At 43.3% G+C, this 15622-nt stretch overlaps 1 protein-coding gene across 5 annotated transcripts in view; it reads right to left on the bottom strand.

Annotated features, from left to right (window-relative positions):
- The window catches only part of LOC128701743 (regulator of G-protein signaling 7), a 114470-nt gene that overhangs the window by 59352 nt on the left and 39496 nt on the right, over nt 1-15622 (bottom strand). The window contains exon 1 of one of the 5 annotated variants that reach the window (XM_053795644.2): nt 12749-12794. The exons of 3 other annotated variants lie outside the window; for them this stretch is intronic. The gene's annotated coding sequence lies outside the window, so the exon portion shown is untranslated. One more of the 5 variants, XM_053795643.2, reaches the window with a different exon arrangement.

Here is a 15622-nt window from a genome sequence, read left to right as displayed (position 1 = left end):
CCTCTGCTCTGGGCCAGACGAGAGGTCATAATTATGTAATTCCACGTACCGTGATGTGCTATCACGTACCTGCCTCTGCTCTGGGCCAGACGAGAGGTCATAATTATGTAATTCCACGTACCGTGATGTGCTATCACGTACCTGCCTCTGCTCTGGGCCAGACGAGAGGTCATAATTATGTAATTCCACGTACCGTGATGTGCTATCACGTACCTGCCTCTGCCCTGGGCCAGACGAGAGGTCATAATTATGTAATTTCACGTACCGTGATGTGCTATCACGTACCTGCCTCTGCTCTGGGCCAGACGAGAGGTCATAATTATGTAATTCCACGTACCGTGATGTGCTATCACGTACCTGCCTCTGCTGTGGGCCAGACGAGAGGTCATAATTATGTAATTTCACGTACCGTGATGTGCTATCACGTACCTGCCTCTGCTCTGGGCCAGACGAGAGGTCATAATTATGTAATTTCACGTACCGTGATGTGCTATCACGTACCTGCCTCTGCTCTGGGCCAGACGAGAGGTCATAAAACAGGGTTTTGTTGAGATGGAAGGAGTTTGACTCTGTTCCAGCAGTGGATCGTTATCTTGTGGGTAATTACCTGACTGTCTGCTACCTGTCAATCATTGCAGACACCACCACCACCACCACTAGCACCACCACTAGCACCACCACTAGCACCGCCACTAGTACCACCACTAGCACCACCACTAGCACCTGCTGGCACCACTGGCACCTTGCTGGTGCCACTGGCTGCTGCTAGCTGCTGCTGCCGCTGGCTACCTGGCTGTACTCATTTCACCACCTGCCACTGGCTGCCACTGGCACCACTGGCACCACTGGCACCACCACTGGCACCACTGGCACCACACAACATGCTGGTACCACCACTGGCACCTGCCACTGGCACCACCACTGGCACCACCACTGGCACCACCACTGGCGCGCCGGTACCTGCCACCACCACTGGCACTGCCACTGGCACACCACTGGCACACTGCAGCTTACCACTGGCACCGCCATGGTACTTTACTAGTACCACTGGCACCACCACTAGTGTCACCACTGGCACCACTCAAGTTTTCCACTAACACCACTAGTGCCACCACTGGCACCACCACTGCAGCCACCACTGGTGCCACTACTGGCACCTGCTGCACCCCTGCTAGCACCACCACCTGGCACCACCACTAATGCATACTAGCTTTACTAGCACCACCACTAGCACCACCACTAGTACCACCACTAGCACCACCACTAGCACCACCATTAGTACCACCACTAGCACCACCACTAGTACCACCACTAGCACCACCACTAGTACCACCACTAGTACCACCAATAGTACCACCACTAGTACCATCACTAGCACCACCACTAGTACCACCACTAGTACCACCACTAGCACCACCACTAGTACCACCACTAGTACCACCACTAGTACCACCACTAGCACCACCACTAGCACCACCACTAGCATCACCACTAGCACCACCACTAGCACCACCACTAGTACCACCACTAGCACCATCACTAGCACCACCACTAGTACCACCACTAGTACCACCACTAGCACCACCACTAGTACCACCACTAGTACCACCACTAGTACCACCACTAACACCACCACTAGTACCACCACTAGTACCACCACTAGTACCACCACTAGTACCACCACTAGCACCACCACTAGTACCACCACTAGCACCACCACTAGTACCACCACTAGTACCACCACTAGTACCACTACTAGCACCACCACTAGCACCATCACTAGCACCACCACTAGCACCACAACTAGCACCACCACTAGCACCACCACTAGCACCACCACTACCACCACCACTAGCACTAGCACCACCACTAGCACCACCACTAGCACCACCACTGCCACCACCACTACCACCACCACTAGTACCGCCACTACCTCCACCACTAGCACCACTACCACCACCACTAGCACCACCACTACCACCACCAGCATCACCACTATCACCATCACCACCACCACCATATATATATATAATATATATATATATATATATATATATATATATATATATATATATATATATATATATATATATATATATATATATATATATATATATATATATATATATATATATATATATATATATATGAAGCAAAACAACCACAGGGGAGTTGAATGATAGCTCTATGTCTTTCGTGTTTGAGTCAGCACATCTTCAAGACCTTTTAACCTGATACCATCCAGGTAGAGTCGTTCCCTTGAACGACTCTACCTGGACTTTCTACTCATGTCTGCAACATTGCAAGCTTCTGAAGATGTACTAATTGCAACACGAAAGGCCTAGAGCTATCATTCAACTCCCTCCGTGGTTGTACTGCATCTGGCGTGTACCAGACTCAACACAGGACCATTAAACCGGCTTGTACTTCAATTAAAACCAGCTCTTATTGAATTAGAACCCGGCTTTGAATTAGAAGCCAGTTTTGAATTAGAAACCAGCTTTGATTTAGAAACCAGCTTTGAATTAGAAACCAGCTTTAAATTAGAAACCAGCTTTAAATTAGAAACCAGCTTTGAATTAGAAACCAGCTTTGATTTAGAAACCAGCTTTGAATTAGAAGCCAGTTTTGAATTAGAAACCAGCTTTGATTTAGAAACCAGCTTTGAATTAGAAACCAGCTTTAAATTAGAAACCAGCTTTAAATTAGAAACCAGCTTTGAATTAGAAACCAGCTTTGATTTAGAAACCAGCTTTGAATTACAAACCAGCTTTGAATTAGAAACCAGCTTTGAATTAGAAACCAGCTTTGAATTAGATACCAACTTTGAATTAGAAACCAGCTTTGAATTAGAAACCAACTTTGAATTAGAAACCAGCTTTGAATTAGAAACCAACTTTGAATTATAAACCAGCTTTGAATTAGAAACCAGGTTTGAATTAGAAACCAACTTTGAATTAGAAACCAGCTTTGAATTAGAAACCAGCTTTGAATTAGAAACCAACTTTGAATTAGAAACCAGCTTTGAATTAGAAACCAAATTTGAATTAGAAAACAGCTTTGAATTAGAAACCAACTTTGAATTAGAAACCAACTTTGAATTAGAAACCAGCTTTGAATTAGAAACCAGCTTTGAATTAGAAACCGACTTTGAATTAGACACCAGTTTTGAATTAGAAACCAGCTTTGAATTAGAAACCAGCTTTGAATTAGAAACCAGCTTTGAATTAGAAACCAACTTTGAATTAGAAACCAACTTTGAATTAGAAACCAACTTTGAATTAGAAACCAACTTTGAATTAGAAACTAGCTTTGAATTAGAAACCAGCTTTGAATTAGAAATCGACTTTGAATTAGACACCAGCTTTGAATTAGAAACCAGCTTTGAATTAGAAACCAGCTTTGAATTAGAAACCAACTTTGAATTAGAAACCAACTTTGAATTAGAAACAAGCTTTGAATTAGAAACAAGCTTTGAATTAGAAACCAACTTTGAATTAGAAACCAACTTTGAATTAGAAACCAGCTTTGAATTAGAAACCAGATTTGAATTAGAAACCAGCTTTGAATTAGAAACCAACTTTGAATTAGAAACCAACTTTGAATTAGAAACCAAATTTCAATTAGAAAACAGCTTTGAATTAGAAACCAACTTTGAATTAGAAACCAACTTTGAATTAGAAACCAGCTTTGAAATAGAAACCAGCTTTGAATTAGAAACCGACTTTGAATTAGACACCAGATATGAATTAGAAACCAGCTTTGAATTAGAAACCAGCTTTGAATTAGAAACTAACTTTGAATTAGAAACCAACTTTGAATTAGAAACCAACTTTGAATTAGAAACCAACTTTGAATTAGAAACCAACTTTGAATTAGAAACCAACTTTGAATTAGAAACCAGCTTTGAATTAGAAACCAACTTTGAATTAGAAACCAACTTTGAATTAGAAACCAGCTTTGAATTAGAAACCAACTTTGAATTAGAAACCAGCTTTGAATTAGAAACCAACTTTGAATTAGAAACCAACTTTGAATTAGAAACCAACTTTGAATTAGAAACCAACTTTGAATTAGAAACCAACTTTGAATTAGAAACCAACTTTGAATTAGAAACCAACTTTAATGGAAATAAAAACTAGGTTTTATTTTTACTGAAAATTGTAATTTGCATTAGAAAACATCTGAGACCCACTGAGGTTCACACTGAGGTTCACACTGAGGTTCACACTGAGGTTCACACTGAGGTTCACACTGAGGTTCACACTGAGGTTCTCACTGAGGTTCTCACTGAGGTTCACACTGAGGTTCTCACTGAGGTTCTCACTGAGGTTCACACTGAGGTTCTCACTGAGGTTCTCACTGAGGTTCTCACTGATGTTCTCACTGAGGTTCACACTGAGGTTCTCACTGAGGTTCTCACTGAGGTTCACACTGAGGTTCTCACTGAGGTTCTCACTGAGGTTCTCACTGAGGTTCTCACTGAGGTTCTCACTGAGGTTCTCACTGAGGTTCTCACTGAGGTTCACACTAAGGTTCTCACTGAGGTTCTCACTGCTGTTCTCACTGCTGTTCTCACTGCTATTCTCACTGAGGTTCTCACTGATGTTCTCACTAAGGTTCTCACTGAGGTTCTCACTGAGGTTCTCACTGAGGTTCACACTAAGGTTCTCACTGAGGTTCTCACTGAGGTTCTCACTGAGGTTCTCACTGAGGTTCTCATTGAGGTTCTCACTGAGGTTCACACTAAGGTTCTCACTGAGGTTCTCACTGAGGTTCTCACTGAGGTTCACACTGAGGTTCTCACTGAGGTTGTCACTGAGGTTCTCACTGAGGTTCACACTGAGGTTCTCACTAAGGTTCTCACTGAGGTTCTCACTGAGGTTCTCAATGAGGTTCTCACTAAGGTTCTCACTGAGGTTCTCACTAAGGTTCTCACTGAGGTTCTCACTAAGTTTCTCACTGAGGTTCTCACTGAGGTTCACACTGAGGTTCTCACAGAGGTTCTCACTGAGGTTCTCACTGAGGTTCTCACTGAGGTTCTCACTAAGGTTCTCACTAAGATTCTCACTAAGGTTCTCACTAAGGTTCTCACTGAGGTTCTCACAGAGGTTCTCACTGAGGTTCTCACAGAGGTTCTCACTGAGGTTCTCAGAGGTTCTCACTGAGGTTCTCACAGAGGTTCTCACAGAGGTTCTCACTGAGGTTCTCACTAAGGTTCTCACAGAGGTTCTCACTGAGGTTCTCACTAAGGTTCTCACTGAGGTTCTCACTAAGGTTCTCACAGAGGTTCTCACTGAGGTTCTCACTAAGGTTCTCACTGAGGTTCTCACTAAGGTTCTCACAGAGGTTCTCACTGAGGTTCTCACTAAGATTCTCACTAAGGTTCTCACAGAGGTTCTCACAGAGGTTCTCACTGAGGTTCTCACTAAGGTTCTCACAGAGGTTCTCACTGAGGTTCTCACTAAGATTCTCACTAAGGTTCTCACTAAGGTTCCCACTGAGGTTCTCACTAAGGTTCTCACAGAGGTTCTCACTGAGGTTCTCACTAAGATTCTCACTAAGGTTCTCACTGAGGTTCTCACTAAGGTTCTCACTGAGGTTCTCACTAAGGTTCTCACTAAGGTTCTCACTGAGGTTCTCACTAAGGTTCTCACAGAGGTTCTCACTGAGGTTCTCACTAAGGTTCTCACAGAGGTTCTCACTGAGGTTCTCACTAAGATTCTCACTAAGGTTCTCACTAAGGTTCCCACTGAGGTTCTCACTAAGATTCTCACTAAGGTTCTCACTGAGGTTCTCACTAAGGTTCTCACTGAGGTTCTCACTAAGGTTCCCACTGAGGTTCTCACTAAGGTTCCCACTGAGGTTCTCACTAAGGTTCCCACTGAGGTTCTCACTAAGGTTCTCACTGAGGTTCTCACTAAGGTTCCCACTGAGGTTCTCACTAAGGTTCCCACTGAGGTTCTCACTAAGATTCTCACTAAGGTTCTCACTGAGGTTCTCACTAAGGTTCTCACTGAGGTTCTCACTAAGGTTCTCACTGAGGTTCTCACTAAGATTCTCACTAAGGTTCTCACTGAGGTTCTCACTAAGGTTCTCACTGAGGTTCTCACTAAGATTCTCACTAAGGTTCTCACTGAGGTTCTCACTAAGATTCTCACTAAGGTTCTCACTGAGGTTCTCACTAAGATTCTCACTAAGGTTCTCACTGAGGTTCTCACTAAGGTTCTCACTGAGGTTCTCACTAAGGTTCTCACTGAGGTTCTCACTAAGGTTCCCACTGAGGTTCTCACTAAGGTTCCCACTGAGGTTCTCACTAAGGTTCTCACTGAGGTTCTCACTAAGGTTCCCACTGAGGTTCACACTGAGGTTCTCACTAAGGTTCTCACTGAGGTTCTCACTAAGGTTCTCACTGAGGTTCTCACTAAGGTTCCCACTGAGGTTCTCACTAAGGTTCCCACTGAGGTTCTCACTAAGGTTCTCACTGAGGTTCTCACTAAGGTTCCCACTGAGGTTCTCACTAAGATTCTCACTAAGGTTCTCACTGAGGTTCTCAGTAAGGTTCTCACTGAGGTTCTCACTAAGGTTCTCACTAAGGTTCTCACTAAGGTTCTCACAGAGGTTCTCACAGAGGTTCACTGACTCACGCTAGAAACTGTCAAAATAAAAAAAAAATCTCTGGATTACCGGGCATCTGAATAATGTTTTGTTAATCCCTGAGTTCAGTTTGAGACAACCTGGCAACCTGTGTTGCAACCTGTGTTGCAACCTGTGTTGCAACATGTGTTGTAACCTGTGTTGCAACCTGTGTTGCAACCTGTGTTGCAACCTGTGTTGTAACCTGTGTTGCAACCTGTGTTGCAACCTGTGTTGCAACCTGTGTTGCAACCTGTGTTGTAACCTGTGTTGCAACCTGTGTTGCAACCTGTGTTGCAACCTGTGTTGCAACCTGTGTTGCAACCTGTGTTGCAACCTGTGTTGCAACCTGTGTTGTAACCTGTGTTGCAACCTGTGTTGCAACCTGTGTTGTAACCTGTGTTGTAACCTGTGTTGCAACCTGTGTTGCAACCTGTGTTGCAACCTGTGTTGCAACCTGTGTTGTAACCTGTGTTGCAACCTGTGTTGCAACCTGTGTTGCAACCTGTGTTGCAACCTGTGTTGTAACCTGTGTTGCAACCTGTGTTGCAACCTGTGTTGCAACCTGTGTTGTAACCTGTGTTGCAACCTGTGTTGCCTCTGTTTCAACCTGTGTTGCAACCTCTGTTGCCTCTGTTGCAACCTGTGTTGCATTAATCTACCTGGTCTTCCTGTTTACCTTCGTTAAATTTATTTAAAAATTTAAAACAGTTTACCCTCGTCAAAAAATTTATTTAAAAAAAAAATATAAAGTTTACCATTGTTAAATTTATTTAAAAAAAATTAAAACAGTTTATCCTCTTTAAATTTATTAAAAAAACTAAAAGTTTGGCCTCCTTAAATTTATTTTTATAAATTTAAAACAGTTTACCCTCGTCAAAAAATTTATTTTAAAATATATTAAGAAAAAAATAATCATAAGAAAGTAATTTGTCACAGAATTTTTTGTCTCTACGAAAATAAATTAATTTTAGAGAAGCAGAAGATAATTATCATATATAAAATATTTCTATCTGGCCATAATTAACACCTGGGTAATTATGTAATAATAATTATATTTCTATAATTGTAGCTAAAATTATTTATTATTATTGACCAATATCTCTTTCAATAACCCACAATGGGGGCTTTATAACCCATCATTGGGTTTTTTAACCCACAATGGGGCTTTATAACCCACAATGGGGCTTTATAACCCACAATGGGGCTTTATAACCCAAAATGGGGCTTTATAACCCACAATGGGGCTTTTTAACCCACAATGGGGCTTTATAACCCAAAATGGGGCTTTATAACCCACAATGGGGCTTTATAACCCACAATGGGGCTTTATAACCCATCATTGGGTTTTTTAACCCACAATGGGGCTTTATAACCCACAATGGGGCTTTATAACCCACAATGGGGCTTTTTAACCCACAATGGGGCTTTATAACCCACAATGGGGCTTTATAACCCATCATTGGGTTTTTTAACCCACAATGGGGCTTTATAACCCACAATGGGGCTTTATAACCCAAAATGGGGCTTTATAACCCAAAATGGGGCTTTATAACCCACAATGGGGCTTTATAACCCACAATGGGGCTTTATAACCCACAATGGGGCTTTATAACCCAAAATGGGGCTTTTTAACCCATAATGGGGGCTTTAGAATTAATAATTAACCAACATCAACATACCATCAACCAACATCAACATACCATCAACCAACATCAACATACCATCAACCAACATCAACATACCATCAACCAACATCAACATACCATCAACATACCATCAACCAGCATCAACCAACATCAACATACCATCAACCAACATCAACATACCATCAAGCAACATCAACCAACATCAACATACCATCAACCAACATCAACCAACATCAACATACCATCAACCAGCATCAACCAACATCAACATACCATCAACCAGCATCAACCAACATCAACATACCATCAACCAACATCAACATACCATCAACCAACATCAACATACCATCAACCAGCATCAACCAACATCAACATACCATCAACCAACATCAACATACCATCAACCAACATCAACATACCATCAACCAACATCAACATACCATCAACCAACATCAACATACCATCAACCAACATCAACATACCATCAACCAACATCAACATACCATCAACCAACATCAACATACCATCAAGCAACATCAACGTACCATCAACCAGCATCAACCAACATCAACATACCATCAACCAGCATCAACCAACATCAACATACCATCAACCAACATCAACATACCATCAACCAACATCAACATACCATCAACCAGCATCAACCAACATCAACATACCATCAACCAGCATCAACCAACATCAACATACCATCAACCAACATCAACATACCATCAACCAACATCAACATACCATCAAGCAACATCAACATACCATCAAGCAACATCAACATACCATCAACCAACATCAACATACCATCAAGCAACATCAACATACCATCAACCAACATCAACATACCATCAACCAACATCAACATACCATCAACCAACATCAACATACCATCAAGCAACATCAACCAACATCAACATACCATCAACCAACATCAACATACCATCAACCAGCATCAACCAACATCAACATTCCATCAACCAACATCAACATACCATCAACCAACATCAACATACCATCAACCAACATCAACATACCATCAACCAACATCAACATACCATCAAGCAACATCAACATACCATCAACCAACATCAACATACCATCAACCAACATCAACATACCATCAACCAACATCAACATACCATCAACCAGCATCAACCAACATCAACATACCATCAACCAACATCAACATACCATCAAGCAACATCAACATACCATCAACCAACATCAACATACCATCAAGCAACATCAACATACCATCAACCAACATCAACATACCATCAACCAGCATCAACCAACATAAACATACCATCAACCAACATCAACATACCATCAACCAGCATCAACCAACATCAACATACCATCAAACAGCATCAACATACCATCAACCAACATCAACATACCATCAACCAACATCAACATACCATCAACCAACATCAACATACCATCAAGCAACATCAACATACCATCAACCAACATCAACATACCATCAACCAGCATCAACCAACATCAACATTCCATCAACCAACATCAACATACCATCAACCAACATCAACATACCATCAACCAACATCAACATACCATTAACCAACATCAACATACCATTAACCAACATCAACATACCATCAACCAACATCAACATACCATCAACCAGCATCAACCAACATCAACATTCCATCAACCAACATCAACATACCATCAACCAACATCAACATACCATCAACCAACATCAACATACCATCAACCAACATCAACATACCATTAACCAACATCAACATACCATCAACCAACATCAACATACCATCAACCAACATCAACATACCATCAAGCAACATCAACATACCATCAACCAACATCAACATACCATCAACCAGCATCAACCAACATCAACATTCCATCAACCAACATCAACATACCATCAACCAACATCAACATACCATCAACCAACATCAACATACCATTAACCAACATCAACATACCATTAACCAACATCAACATACCATCAACCAACATCAACATACCATCAACCAGCATCAACCAACATCAACATTCCATCAACCAACATCAACATACCATCAACCAACATCAACATACCATCAACCAACATCAACATACCATCAACCAACATCAACATACCATTAACCAACATCAACATACCATCAACCAACATCAACATACCATTAACCAACATCAACATACCATCAACCAACATCAACATACCATCAACCAACATCAACCAACATCAACATACCATCAAGCAACATCAACATACCATCAACCAACATCAACATACCATCAACCAACATCAACATACCATCAACCAACATCAACATACCATCAACCAACATCAACATACCATCAACCAACATCAACATACCATCAACCAGCATCAACCAACATCAACATACCATCAAGCAACATCAACATACCATCAACCAGCATCAAGCAACATCAACATACCATCAAGCAACATCAACATACCATCAACCAGCATCAACCAACATCAACATACCATCAACCAGCATCAACCAACATCAACATACCATCAACCAGCATCAACCAACATCAACATACCATCAACCAGCATCAACCAACATCAACATACCATCAACCAGCATCAACCAACATCAACATACCATCAAGCAACATCAACACACCATCAACCAACATGAACCAACATCAACCAACATCAACATTCCATCACCCAGCATCAACCAACATCAACATACCATCAACCAGCATCAACCAACATCAACATACCATCAAGCAACATCAACATACCATCAACCAGCATCAACCAACATCAACATACCATCAAGCAACATCAACATACCATCAACCAGCATCAACCAACATCAACATACCATCAACCAGCATCAACCAACATTAACATACCATCAACCAGCATCAACCAACATCAACATACCATCAACCAGCATCAACCAACATCAACATACCATCAACCAGCATCAACCAACATCAACATACCATCAAGCAACATCAACATACCATCAACCAACATCAACCAACATCAACATACCATCAACCAACATGAACCAACATCAACCAACATCAACATTCCATCAACCAGCATCAACCAACATCAACATTCCATCAACCAGCATCAACCAACATCAACATACCATCAAGCAACATCAACATACCATCAACCAACATCAACATACCATCAACCAGCATCAACCAACATCAACATACCATCAACCAGCATCAACCAACATCAACATACCATCAACCAGCATCAACCAACATCAACATACCATCAACCAGCATCAACCAACATCAACATACCATCAACCAGCATCAACCAACATCAACATACCATCAAGCAACATCAACATACCATCAACCAGCATCAACCAACATCAACATACCATCAACCAACATGAACCAACATCAACCAACATCAACATTCCATCAACCAGCATCAACCAACATCAACATACCATCAACCAGCATCAACCAACATCAACATACCATCAAGCAACATCAACATACCATCAACCAGCATCAACATACCATCAACCAGCATCAACCAACATCAACATACCATCAACCAACATCAACATACCATCAACCAACATCAACATACCATCAACCAGCATCAACCAACATCAACATGCCATCAACCAACATCAACATACCATCAACCAACATCAACATACCATCAACCAGCATCAACCAACATCAACATACCATCAACCAACATGAACCAACATCAACCAACATCAACATTCCATCAACCAACATCAACATACCATCAACCAGCATCAACCAACATCAACATACCATCAATCAACATCAACATACCATCAACCAACATCAACATACCATCAACCAACATCAACATACCATCAACCAGCATCAACCAACATCAACATACCATCAACCAACATCAACATACCATCAACCAGCATCAACCAGCATCAACCAACATCAACAGACCATCAACCAACATCAACCAACATCAACCAACATCAACATTACACTCACATCAATCCTGACGTAGGGTTCAGATCACTACAACAACTCTCTGACGCCACTAAAGTGGAGTGCCCTTATTTAAGGGCTGATTTTAAGATCACTCCAATAATTTACTCCATACTGAGTGAAAAAACGTATCAACTTTATACGTTATAGTTTATCAGACGTATATATCTTCAGTTGTAAGAACACTGTTGTAAGAACACTGTTGTAAGAACACTTGTAAGAACACTGTTGTAAGAACAGTTGTAAGAACACTGTGGTAAGAACACTGTTGTAAGAACACTGTTGTAAGAACACTGTTGTAAGAACACTGTGGTAAGAACGCTGTTGTAAGAACACTGTTGTAAGAACACTGTGGTACGAACACTGTTGTAAGAACACTGTGGTACGAACACTGTTGTAAGAACACTGTTGTAAGAACACTGTGGTAAGAACACTGTGGTACGAACACTGTTGTAAGAACACTGTTGTAAGAACACTGTGGTACGAACACTGTTGTAAGAACACTGTGGTACGAACACTGTTGTAAGAACACTGTGGTAAGAATTACTTTTAAAGTTCCACCACTGTCCACTATCTGTACAGGATGTCCGTTGCTTACCCCGTCTCATCTAGCTTGTGTGTGTTTGTGTGTGTGTACCCACCTATTTGTGGTTGCAGGGGTCGATTCACAGCTCCTGACCCCGCCTCTTTACTGATCGCTACTAGGTCCTCTCTCTCCCTGCTCCATAAGATTTATCAAACCTCGTCTTAAAGCTATGTATGGTTCCTGCCTTAACTACGTCACTTTCTAGGCTATTCCATGGCCTGACAACTCTATGACTGAAGAAATACTTCCTAAGATCTCTTTGACTCATCTGTGTCTTCAACTTCCAATTGTGACCTCTTGTGTCTGTGTCCCATCTCTGGAACATCCTGTCTCTGTCCACCTTGTCAATTCCTCGCAGTAATTTATATGTCGTTATCATGTCTCCCCTGACCCTCCTGTCCTCCAGTGTCTTCAGGCCGATTTCCCTTAACCTTTCTTCGTAGGACAATCCTCTTAACTCTGGGACTAGTCTTGTTGCAAACCTTTGCACTTTCTCTAATTTCTTGACGTGTTTGACCAGGTGTAGATTCCAAACTGTACTCACCCAGTTGTACTCACCCAGTTGAGGTTGCAGGGGTCGAGTCCAAGCTCCTGGCCCCGCCTCTTCACTGGTCGCTACTAGGTCACTCTCCCTGAACCATGAGCTTTATCGTACCTCTGCTTAAAGCTATGTATGGATCCTGCCTCCACTACATCGCTTCCCAAACTATTCCACTTCCTGACTACTCTGTGGCTGAAGAAATACTTCCTAACATCCCTGTGATTCATCTGTGTCTTCAGCTTCTAACTGTGTCACCTTGTTGCTGTGTCCAGTCTCCGGAACACCCTGTCTTTGTCCACCTTGTCAATTCCTCTCAGTATTTTGTAAGTCGTTATCATGTCCCCTGTGTGTGTGTGTGTGTACTCACCTATTTGTACTCACCTATTTGTGGTTGCAGGGGTCGAGTCCTAGCTCCTGGCCCCGCCTCTTCACCGGTTGCTACTAGACCCTCTCTCTCCCCGCTCCATGAGCTTTATCAAACCTCGTCTTAAAACTGTGTATGGTTCCTGCCTCCACTACGTCATTTTCTAGGCTATTCCACTGCCTTACAACTCTATGACTGAAGAAATACTTCCTACTATCTCTCTGACTCATTTGTGTCTTCAACTTCCAATTGTGGCCTCTTGTTTCTGTGTCCCCTCCCTGGAACATCCTGTCCTTGTGTGTGTGTGTGTGTGTGTGTGTGTGTGTGTGTGTGTGTGTGTGTGTGTGTGTGTGTGTGTGTGTGTGTCTAAACTCAGTTTAAGTCGTGGTGAATGACTTTAAATAAATAATTAAACACTTGGAGGATACTAAGACATCTTATCATCCTTGTTGCTAGTAGACTGAGCTGGGTTATAGAACACGGGCATGCATTTCTTGGAATCACGAAGCGTCTAAAATGTATTTAGTTCTTCCTCCATGTCCCAATATAAGAGAGACATGAAGCAGGAGAAAAAATGAGTCTTATAGTGGGTGCTAGTCCCTTGCAAAAAAAAAAAAAAACTCTTTCCAGGGCTACATATACTTCAATTTGCTCGCCAGCTGGGTCCAAGGACCTCCAGATATTCTGAGTGTCTTGGTAAACCTGCTGACCGCAAAGTACGAGGCAGTGACTGCAGAGTGGGAACTGGGGACTGCAGAGTGGGAGCTGGGGACTGCAGAGTGGGAACTGGGGACTGCAGAGTGGGACCTGGGGACTGCAGAGTGGGACCTGGGGACTGCAGAGTGGGAGCTGGGGACTGCAGAGTGGGAACTGGGGACTGCAGAGTGGGAGCTGGGGACTGCAGAGTGGGAACTGGGGACTGCAGAGTGGGAACTGGGGATTGCAGAGTGGGAGCTGGGGACTGCAGAGTGGGAACTGGGGACTGCAGAGTGGGAGCTGGGGACTGCAGAGTGGGAGCTGGGGACTGCAGAGTGGGAGCTGGGGACTGCAGAGTGGGAGCTGGGGACTGCAGAGTGGGAGCTGGGGACTGCAGAGTGGGAACTGGGGATTGCAGAGTGGGAACTGGGGATTGCAGAGTGGGAACTGGGGACTGCAGAGTGGGAACTGGGGACTGCAGAGTGGGAACTGGGGACTACAGAGTGGGAACTGGGGATTGCAGAGTGGGAACTGGGGACTGCAGAGTGGGAACTGGGGACTGCAGAGTGGGAACTGGGGACTGCAGAGTGGGAACTGGGGACTGCAGAGTGGGAACTGGGGACTGCAGAGTGGGAGCTGGGGACTGCAGAGTGGGAGCTGGGGACTGCAGAGTGGGAACTGGGGACTGCAGAGTGGGAGCTGGGGACTGCAGAGTGGGAGCTGGGGACTGCAGAGTGGGAACTGGGGACTGCAGAGTGGGAACTGGGGACTCGCCAGCTGGGTCCAAGGACCTCCAGATATTCTGAGTGCCTTGGCAAACCTGCTGACCGCAAAGTACGAGGCAGTGACTGCAGAGTGGGAGCTGGGGACTGCAGAGTGGGAGCTGGGGACTGCAGAGTGGGAGCTGGGGACTGCAGAGTGGGAGCTGGGGACTGCAGAGTGGGAACTGGGGATTGCAGAGTGGGAACTGGGGATTGCAGAGTGGGAACTGGGGACTGCAGAGTGGGAACTGGGGACTGCAGAGTGGGAACTGGGGACTACAGAGTGGGAACTGGGGATTGCAGAGTGGGAACTGGGGACTGCAGAGTGGGAACTGGGGACTGCAGAGTGGGAACTGGGGACTGCAGAGTGGG

Source organism: Cherax quadricarinatus, chromosome 96, assembly GCF_038502225.1.
Source record: "Cherax quadricarinatus isolate ZL_2023a chromosome 96, ASM3850222v1, whole genome shotgun sequence".
Taxonomy (NCBI): domain Eukaryota; kingdom Metazoa; phylum Arthropoda; class Malacostraca; order Decapoda; family Parastacidae; genus Cherax; species Cherax quadricarinatus.
Note: the sequence above shows the minus strand (reverse complement) of the source record. Positions and strands in the feature narration are given on the sequence as shown.